The sequence below is a fragment of the Arachis stenosperma genome, chromosome 8 (genome assembly GCF_014773155.1).
Source record: "Arachis stenosperma cultivar V10309 chromosome 8, arast.V10309.gnm1.PFL2, whole genome shotgun sequence".
NCBI classification, from domain to species: domain Eukaryota; kingdom Viridiplantae; phylum Streptophyta; class Magnoliopsida; order Fabales; family Fabaceae; genus Arachis; species Arachis stenosperma.
The window spans coordinates 14,789,355-14,805,921 of NC_080384.1; the positions used below are offsets into that span (position 1 = coordinate 14,789,355).

Consider the following 16,567-nt stretch of genomic DNA (forward strand, 5'->3'; position numbering starts at 1 on the left):
TGGGAAAAAAAAAAAGGACATGGCATATGATGTAGGTAGTGTCAACATCACCATCATTTCTTTTTCCAATACCAAATCACACCTAGTTGAATGGGATCCCCTCACGAAGACGGCATCAAACTTAGTGTGGATGGATCCATCTTTTTTCCGGCTAGTGAGAGCCTACAGGATCTTCTTCGCAATTCAAATGTTATATGATGAACACCGGAAGAACTTCGATCATGTCAGCAGAGCTATGGGTAATCTACTACAGAACTAGGAATCAACAAGCTGTTAGCTGATACTGATTCTACCTGCGCCTTGAAGAGGACTGAAGTTTGTTAGTTTTTCTTCCCCCCCCCCCCCCCCCCCCCTTTACATTTCTCTTCTTCATTTGAATTTTTGTCTTTCTCAAGTGTCAATAATTGCATTAATTATTTAATTTTATGGCATTTGAGATAAGACTTAATAGTGAGACTTGCATTTTTTATGAGTTTTCAACAACTAAACAGCGTGTGACATTTTCTAGCCATTTATTTCATTTTTCCTTTCTTTGTTTTTTTTTCCCTCATTTTTTCTGTGAATTTCAACTCTTCTCAAGTTTAATTGTTTTATTTTTTTCATTTCATCACCTTTTTTTTTTCAAGTTAAGACATGTTTACTAACGTTTTCACTCTTTTCTTTATCATTAGGTTCTTGAGTTTAATTTTGACACTACCCAATCGTGAGATAACTATTTATGCAGTTAATGTGAAAGATAGTTATGTTTTTACTGATATAGCGTTACATAATTAAATACACGTATAAAACTAATTTACACTAACAGTACATCAAAATTAAATTCTAGATTTTTTGTGTCATTTTATTATTTTTCATATTATAATTTCCATTGTGTTAACTCTCATGTTATTCATGTTATACATGTAATATATTTATCGTTTAATAAAAATTTTGATGTCATCATATCTCTTGTAATTAAATTTGTTTACTGATATTATTTTATCTTTAACTACTCAATATAATTTAACATATATAATTTTTCACTTATTACATTTAAGACTATCCAAATCAAGAATTTAAAATTTAGTATATGATAATCAAAATTTCACTTATATAAAATGGCTAACTTTTTTTAGAAAAGGAAAAAAGATTGTTTGTAATCCAATGTAATGATTAGTTAGTGTTTTTTTTAATATGAATATTATTTTATTAATTTTTAATTAACAAATCAGACTCTCAAATGTAAAGGGTAATAACATTTATAAAAAAATCTGATGGTTAGATTTTATAGTATACATATTGTTGGAGAATTTAATTTTTTTGAAGTAAAATTTTTTATTTTATCATAAAATAAATTAGAGGGTCTAATTAGTATATTTAAAATAAAAATTTAAATACTAAAATGATAAATTTAAAGATCAAATTCATATGTTTAAATATATTTAAAATAAAAAATAAAAAAAAATTAAAAATTTTTATATGATAAAAAAATACACCAAATTTCAACCACTTTAGAAAACATTCTTTAAAGATCAATATCAAAATTAAAAAGTGATATAAAATGAGGAGTACATACGGTCCAAATGTATCATGTATATTGTACAAGTGTCGCAAGTCTTTTTCGGTTCTTGTGTGATTAAGGGGTAAGGTAGTAAGAGTCATGCATACAATCTCAAATCAATGTAAAAATTTTAGGGTAAATTATATTTTTTGTTCTTGTAGTTTGATAAAAATTTTAAAAATATTTTAAATTTTTATTTTATTTCAATTTTATCTTAGAAGTTTTCGATTTGCATCAAATATATTCTTGGGGGTTAATTTTTTAAAAAATTTAAGAAAAATTTAAGACCAATTCAACAATAATTTCATAAGAACAACCCTCAACACAAGCAAATCAAGCATAATTTTCATGTATTATTGTTAAATTGGTCTTAAATTTTTTGAAAATTTAACCGTCGATGGTATATTTGATGCAAATAAAAAATTTTTGGGATAAAATTTAAACAAAATAAAATTTAGAGATATTTTTAAAACTTTTGCCGAACTTCAGAAACATAAAATATACTTTTCCCAAAATTTTTTATTTAAAGATACGAAAAAATTAGAAAGAAAGTATAAATGAAAATGATGTATTCTTAAAATTACTGGTACATAAACGATAAAAAGCTGTAATTTGCACAGGGTGTGAAAGATCTGCACAAATGTGGTGTACAAAATGTGATGACAACAGTACTACGTATTTATTTATTGGGTAAAGAAAAAATAGGTCCCTGACCTTTTAAAACGCGAACATTTTCGTCTTTCAATATTGGAAAATACATTTTGATCCCTCACCATGTAAATTCCGTGACAATTAAATCCTTTCGTGGAATTGGTACTTGAAACGGTAACAAAAATTGCTGAGGTGGAGGGGTGGAGAGTGATGTGTCCATTACGGTTGCTGAAGTGGATGGGGAACAAATTGTTGAAGGACAAATTAGTCCTTAATTACCAAAACAATGCCGTATGCATCCCACTTTCATGCGCATCATCCCAGACCTCTTCTTCTTCTTCCATGGCAGTTTCATCGCGCCCTTTCTTCACTTGCACTCCCCATATTGGTTTCACCCATGGATCTTCTTTCCCATACATCAGGCATATCAGCACATCGTTTTCTCTACATCTACATTGCAAACAACACTCAAAATCCTCAAGGTTTGAACCATAAATCATAAATGCATATCCATAGCCATAGCAGTATTCAAATTCTTAATGCTATAATTATTTTAGTATTCTACTACCTAGATAAAGTTTCAGCAAAAGATATTTCAGACTAAAGAGTAAACATGATTGAAGCAAATGATGCTGCGGCAGCAGGGTGCCTTGTGGTTTCAATTATGCGCGAAAATACACTATTTACATTTGTCGAATGATCTGCATAAACCTGATTGGCCTAGAAAATTCAATGCCCATACTTTATTATCATGCCCCCAAATCCTTAAGCTGTTTCTCATAATGGAAAGAACCAACACCAAAATCAGGAAGAAAAAGAACATTTGGTGAATCAATGTTTTCACAACCAACTTTCTCATAGTGTACATTAAATTTAGGTTTCCATTGCCAAAAACAATTACTTATAGGAGCACCAAATTCACCATTTGAACCATCTGGTAACCCTGGAACTAGAATCTTAGAAGCAGCATGTTCATCAATCCCTGCAATTTCATCTTCACTACCAATCACATAGCCATCAAAAGTTCCACTATAAACCCTGAAACTCTTTAATCTTCTGGACTCTTCTGGAATACTTAGTGACCTATGATGAAATCTCATGGAATCACTTTTGAATACGGGTGTTAGAACAAGAAATTCCATGATTTACAAAGCTTGGAAACCTTGATTGGCGTGAATTGAAGTTCTTTTCAACCAATTGGAACAAAAAATTCCATGATTTACAAAGCTTGAAAACTTTGATTGGCGTGAATTGAAGTTCTTTTCAACCAATTTCCACTTTGTCTGCACCACTTGGCAGCAAGGTGTGGAACCATAACAAAGAATTTTCATACCCAAAAACTGGGAAGTTCAGTGAGGTATTTTAATTAGAAAGATTCAATTGAGTCAATGGGTTTATTTATTCGTTCCTTGCAAGGATCTTCTTCTGTGAGATGAGAGAGGAAGAAAGGGCGCGATGAAACTGCCATGGAAGAAGAAGAAGAAGAAGAAGAAGAAAAAGAGGTATGGGATGATGGGCATGAAAGTGGGGATGCATACGGCGTCGTTTTGGTCATTAAGGACCAATTTGTCTTCCAACAATTTGTTCCCCATCCACTTTAGCAACCGTAACGGACACATCACTCTCCACCCCTCCACCGCAGCGATTTCTGTTACCGTTTTGAGCACCAATTTCACGGAAGGATTTAATTGTCACGGAATTTACACGGGCAATTCACCTAAATAAATTGTTTCATCTTCAAAATTACGCAAATACATTGTTTCCAAAACGAAGACGCAAATGCATTGTTTCACGTATCTATGGAAACCGCTACACAAACACAGAATCCGCTACCGCCAGCCGCGGATTACATTGAGTTGTGGTAGCATGGAAACCACTGTTGCCTGCCGCGATTTCTGCATGATTATAATTGGTCATAAACCGCTACTACCAGTAGCGGTTTATGTGCATTGGTTTACGTATGTAAACCGCTAGAGGCAGCAGCGGTTTACGTTGAGTATGAAAATAAATAGTAAAACTAATTTTTATCTAAAAAATAATTACAAAACAAATAATTAATGGTATATACTATTTAAATAATATCATAAATAAAAAAATTTAATTTATCATTTCACAATATAATTTAAAAAATATAAATATACATGTAATAAATTTTTTATTTGTATTTATTATTAAAAGTGAGACTAAATTACAAATAAAAAAATACAATACTCAAAGTATTAAATTATATAAATAATAAAATAATTTATTTTTAGCCAAAAGTTCACTAAATCATATTTTTTTCTCTTTAAAAATCACTTCATTCTCTTTTATTTATATCAACCATACAAAAGAGATTCGAAGAGTTTGGAACATGGGTTGTGTTCTTTACTGTTGATTTGCATTTGAGGTTCTAGTTAAATAATTTTTTTATTTGTGCAACTTTGTTGTTTTATGCCAAAAAAAAAAAACTATTTATATTTTATAGTTGATTGATTGGATAAATAATAGTGATAGCATCATAATTTTGATGAATAAAATAAAAAATATAAATATGCATGTAATAATTTTTTATTTGTATTTATTATTAAAATGAGACTAAATAGCAAATCAAAGAGTGAATATTCACAGAGTACTAAAATATATAAACTAAGACTAATTTTTTTTTATCTTCATCCCTTCTAAAACTCATGAATGATAAAATAATTTATTTTTAGTAAAAAATAGTGATTTTTTTATATTATTTTTAGCAAGTAGTGCATTTTATTTGATAATATCTACCATTAAAAAATAGCAAATGACTATACTATCCCACAATATATATATGATGTGCAAAATAATTTCTTGTCTTGAAATTAATTCTGGTTACTGAGATAAAATTTAAAATATTTTTTATTTTCTTACTCAAATTTAAATTTAAATTTAGAATTGATTAATGACTCATTTTTTTTAATTTCAATAAAAAATAAATTGTTTAGATGTAAAATATTTAGCATTTAATAATTTCAATCATTTAAATTTTAATTACCAAAAATTAGATTAAAAATTAATTATAAACTTAATAATCAATAATATATATTATATTAGTATCTAAATAATAATATCCAATGTATTAATTATTTATTTTTTGACAGAATTAATGTATCTATTGACGATTGATTTATTATCCAAAATTTTTTTCATAAACTTTGTAATATGTAAAAATAGTGATCTTATTTTTTATTATTATTTAAACATTTTTTCATAATTTTTTAATTGGATAATTAACTTAATTAATAACTTTTATTATTGCTTTTATATTAAAAAATATCAATTTATACTATTTACATATTTTTCACTACTAATAAATAAATAAATAAATAAATGTTTGCACTATTGTATTTATTATTCTAGATGATAACTTAAGTTACTTATTTTATATGTTAAATAATATTTTGTATGTTAATTTATTAAATGTTAACATGAAAACATTGTTCAATAAATTATATAAATAGTCATTATAAAAAAAATTATATATCATATATAATAATCCTTGATATATATAGTGTCATGTATATATTAAAATTATCTATTTTAATTATGTGAGTTATTATTGTTATTTTTATTTTTTTGTTATATTAAAAAAATAATATTTAAAACTAAAAAAGAGATAATTAATTTTTTTAATTTGAATTAAAAAAATATCTTGTAAATATATTCAACTTTTACATATATTAAGTGTTATAATATTAAATAGTATAGTATTTGCTATAACAATGACTCAAAATATTAATCCAAGATATATTTGGGCCTAATAAGACTTTAATGCAAGCAAGATCAACTAAAATCCATTGTTAAGGTCCCAAATCCGACTTAGGTTCATTACCTTAAAGGCCCAATGCAGATGAAGTCTACGCGTCCCCTCTTAAATCGACTCAGATTGGATCTCCGTTGCTAGTTAGATATATTAATGAATACTCAGATGAGCGTGAGAAGCCCCTTCCCATCTCTCACTCCTATTTAAAAAAAATGCCTCCATTCCTTCTCCGTCATTGCAAGTTCTTGTTTAATTACCCCTTAGGAAATGCAGATATCTTTGATAAACTTTTCAAAAAAATTAACACAAAAAGACATAATATAATAATCATAAAATCATCAGTTCAATATAATTTAACACAATTTATAACATATTTGTTATGAAAAATAACATTTCAAAAGGAGAAAACTAAAAAACATATTCCAACATAATAACATAACATAATTTTTTGGAACGATACTGAGCGATGTAGTGACGGACTTGAGAGGCAGAGAAAGTGAGTTAGAGAGAGAATCGAGAATGAAAATGAGTCTGAAAGAAAAAGAAAGAATTCAAATTGGAGGCAGAAATTAGGGTTACTAAATTCAAGAAATGAATTTATGAATATATAAATTAGGATAAATTAATAAATTTATTCCACGAGGCAGGTACTTATGTCTGTATCCCCATTAGGGGTGACAAACAGAAAAGCCCACCCTGTCTCGCCAAAAGCCCGTGATCTGGTGGGCTAGTCTGCCCCGCCCCGCCTAGTAAGGCAGTTTTAAATTTCTCCCCGTCCCGCGCTAATGGTAGGCTGGTGGGCTCTCTTTTTTTATAAATCATTAAATATTAAACAATATATATAATTTCACAATAATTTTAATAAATTTATAATTTCTAAAAATATAAAAAAATTATATTTATAAATATGTAATAAACATAATTATAAACCAAATTTTTTAAAACAAAATAATAAAAACAATATTGTCTAAAGCAAAACAAATATTGTCCAAAATATATAATTAAACATCTTCAAGTTTATAATCAATCAAACATAAAAACATAATCCAAAATATAATTTAGAACATCTTCAATTATTATCTTTATCCTCTTGTAGATTAATAAGATCATAGAAATTTGTAAAAAAATAGTCTTGACAAAATAAAAGCTTGGCCCAGCGGAAAAACCTGCACCGTCCCATCGAAACCCGCCAAAGCTCATGGATTAGGTGGTGCGGGATAGGCGGACTTTTTAAGTTTAGCAGTCTCAAATTTCCAACCCAACCCTCCTTTTTTGTCCGGTTATTCAGATCAGCTCGACGAATTTTGGCCCGTTTGCCACTCTAAGTCCCCATCCATTTTCGGGTGGTAGGTCGTGAGGATTTCACGAGTCCCCATCTAGCCCCAAAATGCGAGTAATCCCTGCAAATACCTTTTTTGGCTGTTTTTATGATCATCCTTATCCTAGAAAAATAATGCATGTAGTTGATAAAAATATACAATAAAAAAATTAGTATAATCAAGGAATATAAAAAATGAAAGACAAAAATTAAGATATATTTTTGTTAAAAAATTCAAGAAAAATATTGTGAATAAGAACCTCTTAATCAAATTTTAAAAAAATATTATAAAAAATTTAAAATGTTAGTAAATAAAATAGTAACTCTTTTAAGAATTATTAATCAAAATACAAAAAATTACATTTTCATTTCTAGATATAAAAAAATAATTCAAATTAAATTCATTTATTTTATTTATTTGTTTATTATTTATTAAATAGTTTAATGTTTATTTAATTTTAGTCAAATAAGATAATATAATTAATTAGTTATAATTAATGTTGTTCACCCTAATGGTTTAATTGAAATATATTGAAACTCTAAAAGTAAAATTAAAACTAAATATTAAGGATAAAATAAAAATAAAATTGTATTTGCCATCTTGAATTTTTTTTAATAAAAATTTTATTTAGACATATTTAAAATGCATCACTTTAATACAATAATATTTTTATTAAAAATAAAAATATTAATAAATATCTTTTATATTTGTTAGTAAATTATATACAAATAGTTTTTGAAGTATATCATTTTTATTATATAAAAAATAACTTAAATACTTTTAAATGTGATTATGATAATTTATTAAATATTATATTTTTTTTACTAATTTATATTTAATAATTTGCCTCTAACTTTTAATTATAGTAAAAATGTAAGATATGATGCCAAAAAAAAAAAAGCTAAAGTGACAAAAAATTTTTACTAACAAAAAAAATATATATTTTTTATTTTTTAGACACATATCTATCTTTTTAAGTTATACATTTTAATTTATATAAATTAATGACAATTAAATGTATAAAAAAAATACTAATTAATAAAAAAATAAAATTTAAGATAAACATGTCCTGAATAAGTTGAAATAAAATAAAAATTTTTAATTATGACCATTAATTATAATCACATATATTTACTTCAAGATTCATTTATACTTCAAAAACTCAGTATATTGATATTTTGTATTTTTATTTTTTAATTTTAAACTATTACAAATATTAGTTACTCTCCAATAATGACAATACTTTTAAAAAAATAAACATAATTAAATGATCTTAAAATTATATAATAATTTTTAAAATAACAATAAAATATATGATTACTTAAAATATAATATTTGTATAGTAATTGAAATTTAATTGCCAATATAAAAGTAACATATAATATTATTTCGTAATTAAATAAGTGTTTAATAAAAAAATTTAATATTTATATATAATAATATGACAAAATAAATAAAAGTTTGACTTTAATCATAATATAAATTGTAACTGATTTGATTTAATAATTTTAAAAAAAATTGAATAACCGTTTTTAGAAATATGCCAATCTAAATAATATAGGTTGAAGATAAAAAAATATAACTAAATTATATAATATAACATAATATTCCAAAAAAATTATTTTATAACAAATTTAATATCAAGATATTTATCATCATCTATGGTATAATCTAATTTTATAATTATTTAAACGTTGTTTTTATGAAAAATTGCATTATTTATTTTAAAAAAATACTCATTATTATAATTAAATAAAATATAAAATAGATATTAAACCAATTATTTCTTTTAATAATTATCCAGTCACAAATATCCATCAAAGACTTACAAAGTAAATATAATACTTACAACTTTTACACTACCACAATAAAATGATTATCACAAGTCTTTTTAGCATAAATTAAATAGAACAACATATAATAACAAAAAATAATCAAATCTAAAAAAATTATAGAATACCTGTCATACACTACGACGATTAGTATTGAAAAAGCTTTAACCATTTATTTTTTTATTGAATAAATTACTATTTGTACCCATAAAAGATACATATGTTGACAAATGTACCCATATAAGAATAAAACGATAATTATAACCATGGAAGATGGCTTCCGTGTGCCAAGAGTACCCAGATGTTGGTTATACAATTGGTCCGTAAGGGTATTTTTGGCACACGGAAGCTATCTTCCGTGGATATAATTGTCGTTTTATTCTTATATGGATACATTTGTCAGCGTTTATATCTTTTATGGATACAAATGGTAATTTATTCTTTTTTTATTAGCTATCTTTTTATCTACTCTGCACTTCATCTACGAATATGTTAAGGGCTAAACATATGCTTCAATCTTTCAAAATTTCATATTCTTGTCAAACACAATATTATTATGCCTTTTTTTTTTTTTACAGAAACCATTGAATGGAAGAACCGTTAGTAAAAAGATGAGATTCTCTTATAATATGTATGACTTTTTATAATAATAAAATAAAAATAAAAAGCATAAAATAATATTGTGTAAATTTAAGTTAATTTTAATTTTTTTAATAATCAGATTTGTCATAATGTAACTGATAAACAATGACAGTTAATACGGATTGAATATGTTTTGAGTATGCTATACATTTTATGATTTTGTACGGAACAATATTAATTTTAATTTATATATTTATTATTGGGTATTAAAAATAAAAAGTATTTGTATTATTAGCATTTTTCAAACCGTCCTGAACTCTGATCGTGATTAGACCTAAAAGATCACCCACCTCGTTGGGCATAAATTTAATTCAATCAATTTTCATTTGATAGTGCTATACATTCACATAATCATAGGAGAATCACGTTCGCATAATCATAGGAGAATTAACTTTAGCGAGATAACAATATGGTATTTAATTACCACATGAGTATTTTTATATATAGAATTATCAATCAATTATGTATGGCTTCTGATGAAAATAATATATTCAACATGGATATTATTTGTTACGTAAAAGATAACAGAATAACAAAGAAAATTAATTACAATGGATATATTCATTTAAATTTTTTTATATAATACTATAAAAAATATCATGGTCATCCTGAATTATTACAGGTTCAACTTCCATCGACAGTGGTAAAATACCTAAATTGAGACATTTTCAAACTATAATATTTGTCAAATAAACAATTAATGAAACAATAATTCATACCTTCTCATTTTGAGTATATTTATACATAAAAAGGGGTTGAAATAGTAAAAGTGATAAAAACGATGATTTTTATAATTTTGTGTGGCTATCTATATATCGAAGAATAGAAGACTATGATTATCTAGCAAAATTAATTTTATTTATTGCATTCAATTTGAATAAATAAAAAATCATCTTATTTTATTTTAGTCCTTAATTTACATGATTTAAATTTAGCTCAATATATATGATTTGATTTGATTTAATTATTATTGAAAAATATATTGAGAACCTATTTTATGCATAGAGCCATAGATTTGTTATTTTAATAATTAATTAATCTAATTAATTAATTAATACAGATAATTAGTATAATTAATTTGATTTAATAAATTAAAAAATACTAACAAAACATTAAAAGAAATAAATTAAAAAATACTACTAAATCAATTTGATATAAATGATAATAAATTATGTGATATTTAAATATCTAATTAAATCAATCAGTTGATATAATTGATTTATCATAATAAATTGTATTTAATGAGTTAAAATAAACAAATTGCTAAACACTCTCAAAAGCATGCATGTAACATCCTAAGTTAATATTCTACCTTTAAAGGCCTTTAAGTAGGGTGTCACACTTAATATGAAAAAGCAAAGAACTAAATCGTTAGTTAAGAAAAGAAGGAAAACACGCGCGAAACTTTGGGTGGAAATCGAGTAGTACTAAAAGGATGAAATTGAACAAAACTCAAAGGGGTTCAAGCAAACATAAAAGAATTCCCATGAACACGGTTCTAAAGGAGATAGTGCTTAAAGGTAACTATGACGAAAAGGAAACTAACGCATCCTAACTAGTTTCATCGAAGAAACTTCCATCCTTGTGTCATGTCCTATCCTTGGCTCGGGTTGTCGGATTCCTCTTCCTCGATTTCGGAGTCAGACTCGAGGTGTACCACCTTAGATGACCGCTTCTTAGATGCTGAAGCGTTCCTATCTAGGAAGGTTACGACGGGCAGCTGGGGTTCTTCTTCCACGAACTCTCGATCTAAGTAGATAGTTTGGAGCACGGTAGTAGTGGTCGCAACTACCCACGCGTGCTTCGAGGGGTCATACTCAGAAGTTACCTTCGGGGGACACTGCGTCGTCTCTATCCGCTGTGCCATGTTCCTCTGGAGACAGTATGGGAAAAGAAAGGGAGTGAGAACCTAACGTCTCAGTAGGAGTGCTATGCAACACCTCCATATCCATCTCCAGCCCACGTGCGGGATTTTTAAAAAGAGCGTATAACGTGGCATGTAATATGTATCTTTCTTGTAAAATATGTGTGCAAAAAGGAAAACATATAGGAAAATAGAAGGATAACATCTTAAGTAACATCAACATAATCATAATTAAATCTAAAGAAAAAAAAAAACATAAACATCAAACTTTCATTCATGCTTTCTTCTTTCTTAACTTTTAACTTTTATGGAAGGTATTGAGCTCAAACCGGTATAAATGAGAGTCCCCTTCCCTTACCGAAGGTTCTTATCTCGAGTGTCTTGGCGATCACCTTCCCTTACCGAAGGATCATCTCGATCGATCACCCTCCCTTACCGAGGGATCATCTCGATATCTTGTCTTTGGGGGTCACCTTCCCTTACCGAAGGATCACTCCCTCAGTTCAATTTACAATCAAGGTTATTTTGACATACACAAGAAAAGAGTTATATCAACAAAGATATCTTATTACATAAAATTGATGGGAGTTCCCTTCCCTTACCGAAAGTTCCCAAAGGTTTGTCGATCACCTTCCCTTACCGAAGGATCATCTCGATTCGATCACATTCCCTTACCGAAGGATCATCCCGATTATCTTGTCTTTGGGGGTCACCTTCCCTTACTTCCCTTCTCTTACCGAAGGTTCCCAAAGGTTTGTCGATCACCTTCCCTTACCGAAGGATCATCTCGATTCGATCACCTTCCCTTACCGAAGGATCATCCCGATTATCTTGTCTTTGGGGGTCACCTTCCCTTACCGAAGGATCATTCCCTCAGTTTAATTAGCAAGTAGGGTTATTTAGGCATATACAAGAATAGATCATGCGAGAGGAGAGACATATACCATGATAAAATAAGCATGTTGAATAAGACTTTATAAGAAAGTAGGTACTCTCGTCCCTAGAGGGGTATTAATAATATAAAATAAATGTACATTATAAAAGATAGAATAATTTAAATAGTTGAATAAAATAGTTATAAGAGAGCGTGTACTCTTTGACTCAAGGAAATATTAATATTAATCTAATGGTATAAAAGTCAATATAATTTCATGTAAATAAATGGGGGATATTAATTAGCTGAATAAAATAATTATAAGAAAACATGTACTCTTGACCCTAAGAAGATATTAATGATATAATGTATAAAATATAATCTAAGTGCATATGGTAAGAAAGTTGGTATTTGAAATACTTGGATTAGATATTATAAGAAGCATGTACCCTTGATCTTTAAAATAAAGGAGCAATAATAATATAATGATATAAGGGGTCATTTAGTTGCATATAATAAAATAGGGTTCCTTGAACAAGACACAAAAGGGATCATGTACTCTCAACATTAAAGGAATAATAATAATGAAAAGTCACGTAAATGCACATGTTAGAATTAGAGTATATTAACAAATAAACATGGTAGAAAGGTATGTACTTTTAACATTAAAGGATTGTTTATGATATAATGATATAGAAAGTCATGCAAAAGCTCATGGTAGAATTATGGCATATCAAATAACATGGTAGAAAGGTATGTACTCTTAACATTAAAGGATTGTTAATGATATAATAATATGGAAAGTCATGTAAATGCACTCGGTAGAATTATGGCATATTAAATAATTAAATAAAACATGGTAGGAAGGTATGTACTCGTGAAATCAAGAGATTATGACTGACAAAAAAATAGATAGACATGGGTAATATGGATAAGGGATAAGAAAAAGGGTACTTGATACCATGAGACACATAAACAATAGTAACCATGCATGGAAGACAAATAATTAGAACATACTACATGCCAACATAAGTAAGAAAGGCATAATTCCCTACTCTTTTTCCTAACGCTTCTTCGAGCTTGCCTCTTGTATTTGCCCACAGAATATTATTTCTTTGTAAAGAGAGAAGGGAGATGATTAGTATTTGAGAGGAGTGATTTTCTACCTATGGGTGCTTCCCTATTTATATACATTTGGGGATAGGGTGGTTGGGATATTTTAAATTCAAACAGAAGGCGGTTACTAGATTCCTATCCATAATTCAAAATTCTAAGCCCAGCTTCCAACTGACTTTCGAATTTCAAATTAAATATTTGTTTCTAGAAAGTGTGGTTGTTACATTATCACCCCCGTAAGAAAAGAATTTGTCCCCAAATTCCATGCCTGAACTTGGTCGATAAGGGTCATCTTAAATAACTTAGGGGTCTTACTGAAATTTCCTATTGTTGGAGAGAAAAGGAGATCCTCACCATGATTGTTACCTGTAAACAAGTTCGGGAACTTCTGTCTCATGTCTGCCTCTTTTTTTTTTTCCATGTGTAGTCTCTGGAATTGCCGCTACCCCATGCCACTTTTACCAGTTGTATCGTCTTGCTCCTTAGTTGCTTCATGCTTCTGTCTACAATCTCTATGGCTGGTAGTTCAAAAGTCAGGTCGTCTTTGAGTGTTACATCCTCTTGCTGCAACACATGGCTTGGATCGTGCTGGTATTTTCGGAGTTGGGACATGTGGAACACGTTGTGTAGTCTTGATAGATTTGGTGGTAGGGCAAGCTGGTATGCCGACTTTCCTATACGCCGGAGGATTTGGAATGGACCCAGGTACCGGGGGCTTAGTTTTCGTACCTTAAGAGCCCTCCCTACCCCGGTGGTGGGGTGATTTTTAGGAATACGTGATCGCCTTCCTGAAATTCGAGGGGTTTTCTTCGTTGATCTGCATAACTCTTTTGTCGACTTTGGGCAGTGCGCATTCTTTCTCTTATCCTCTTGATATCTTCTGTGGTCTGTCTTACTAACTCCGGTCCTAAGTAGCCTTTATCTTCTGGTCCGTACCAGCATAAAGGAGATTGGCATCTTCGCCCGTACAGTGCCTCATATGGTGCCATCCCGATGCTACCATGGTAACTGTTGTTATAAGCAAACTCGATCAGTGGTAGGTGACTCTCCCACTTCCTGGTCTGTCCAGGACACAAGCTCATAACATGCCTTCCAACGTCTGGATGGTCCTCTTCGTTTGTCCATCTGTTTGCGGGTGGTATGATGTGCTCAGGCACAATTTTGTCCCGAAATGCCTTCTGCAGTGCGTTCCAAAACCTCGAGGTAAATCTTGGGTCTCTGTCCGAGACTATGGTTGTTGGTACCCCATGTAACCTCACGATCTCTTTGATATATAGCGTGGCTAGTCTCTCCAATGAGTCGGTCGCCTTAACTGGTAGAAAGTGGGCAGTCTTTGTAAGTCGGTCAACGATGACCCCTATAGCGTCACGCCCCGCTTGAGTACGAGGTAGTCCTATGACGAAATCCATCGATATGTCCTCCCATTTCCACTCTGGGATGCCAAGGGGTTGCAATACCTTTGATGGTTTCTGATGTTCAATTTTTACCTTCTGACAAACCAGACATTTATTCACGACTGTAGCTAAATCCTTTTTCATCCCTGGCCACCAGAATATCTTTTTCAAATCATGGTACATCTTTGTCATGCCAGGATGAATGGTAAAATCTCCTTTGTGGGCTTCTTCTGCAATCTTGCTTTGAAGATCGCCTTCCTTTGGGACACAGATTCGACGTTGGTATCTTCACACCTTGTCCTCTCCTTCGGTGAAGCCTTTCAATTTTCCTTCTTTGACAAGGCGCAGGGTTTCTTGAAAATCGGGATCGGAACTCTGCACCTTAGTTATTTGTTCTTTGAATTGACTTGCCGCTGTTAGGTGGTTCAGACGTATGCTTTTTGGAGCGAGGGTGACTTGTAAGTTCATGTCTCTGAAATTCTTTATCAACTCTGCCTCTTTTATCATTAGCCATGATGCCTTGAGTACCTTCCGACTCAGAGCGTCAGCCATCAAGTTAGCCTTTCCTGGGTGGTAATTTAGAACAAAGTCATAATCTTTAAGAAACTTCATCCACCTCCTTTGTCGCATGTTGAGTTCCTTCTGGTCGAACAGGTACTTTAAGCTCTTATGATCGGAGAATACTTGAAACCCAACTCCGTACAATGATGCCTCCATGTCTTCAGCGCAAATACTATCGCGGCTAGTTCAAGGTCGTGAGTTGGATAGTTGGCTTCGTGGGTCTTCAGTTGTCTTGACGCATACGCCACTACCTTTTTGCATTGCATTAGTACGCAACCCAATCCTTGTCCTGAGGCATCGCAGTAAACTTCGAAGGCCATGTCGGGGTTAGGTAAGGCTAGTACTGGGGCGGATGTCAAATGACACTTTAACTCTAGGAAGCTTCTTTCGCAGTCTGGCGTCCAAGTAAACGGGGTATCCTTCCTGGTTAAACAAGTTAACGGCAGGGCTAGTTGAGAAAACCCTCTTATGAACCTTCTATAGTAGCCCGCCAATCCCAAAAAAAACTCCTTATTTCTGTGACTGACGTCGGCCTTTCCCAATTTAGTACCGAGTCTATCTTACTGGGATCTACTGATATTCCGTTGCCGGAAACCATATGTCCAAGAATTTGTACCTCCTTCATCCAAAACTCACACTTGGATAGTTTCGCGTACAACTTTTTCTCTCGAAGGGTCCCCAGTATTACACGCAAGTGCTCCCTGTGTTCTTCTTCTATCTTGGAGAAAATCAAAATATCATCTATGAATACCACCACGAAACTGTCGAGGTAAGGTCGAAAAATTCCATTCATGTAGTCCATAAAGACGGCGGGGGCATTGGTCAACCCAAAAGACATTACTGTGAACTCGTTGTGTCCGTATCTCGTTCGAAATGCTGTCTTTGGAATGTCTTCCTCTCTTACCCTTATTTGATGATACCCTGATCTCAGGTCGATCTTTGAGAACACTGTTGCACCTTGTAATTGGTCCATTAAGTCATCTATTCTTGGGAGGGGAT

The 16,567-nt window shown here is 30.4% G+C and overlaps 2 pseudogenes; both read right to left on the reverse strand.

Moving 5' to 3' along the window:
- Positions 1-2,466: 2,466 nt before the first annotated feature.
- Positions 2,467-3,522, reverse strand: LOC130945440 (pheophytinase, chloroplastic-like; annotated as a pseudogene).
- Positions 3,523-11,353: 7,831 nt separating this feature from the next.
- Positions 11,354-16,541, reverse strand: LOC130945441 (uncharacterized; annotated as a pseudogene).
- Positions 16,542-16,567: the final 26 nt, after the last annotated feature.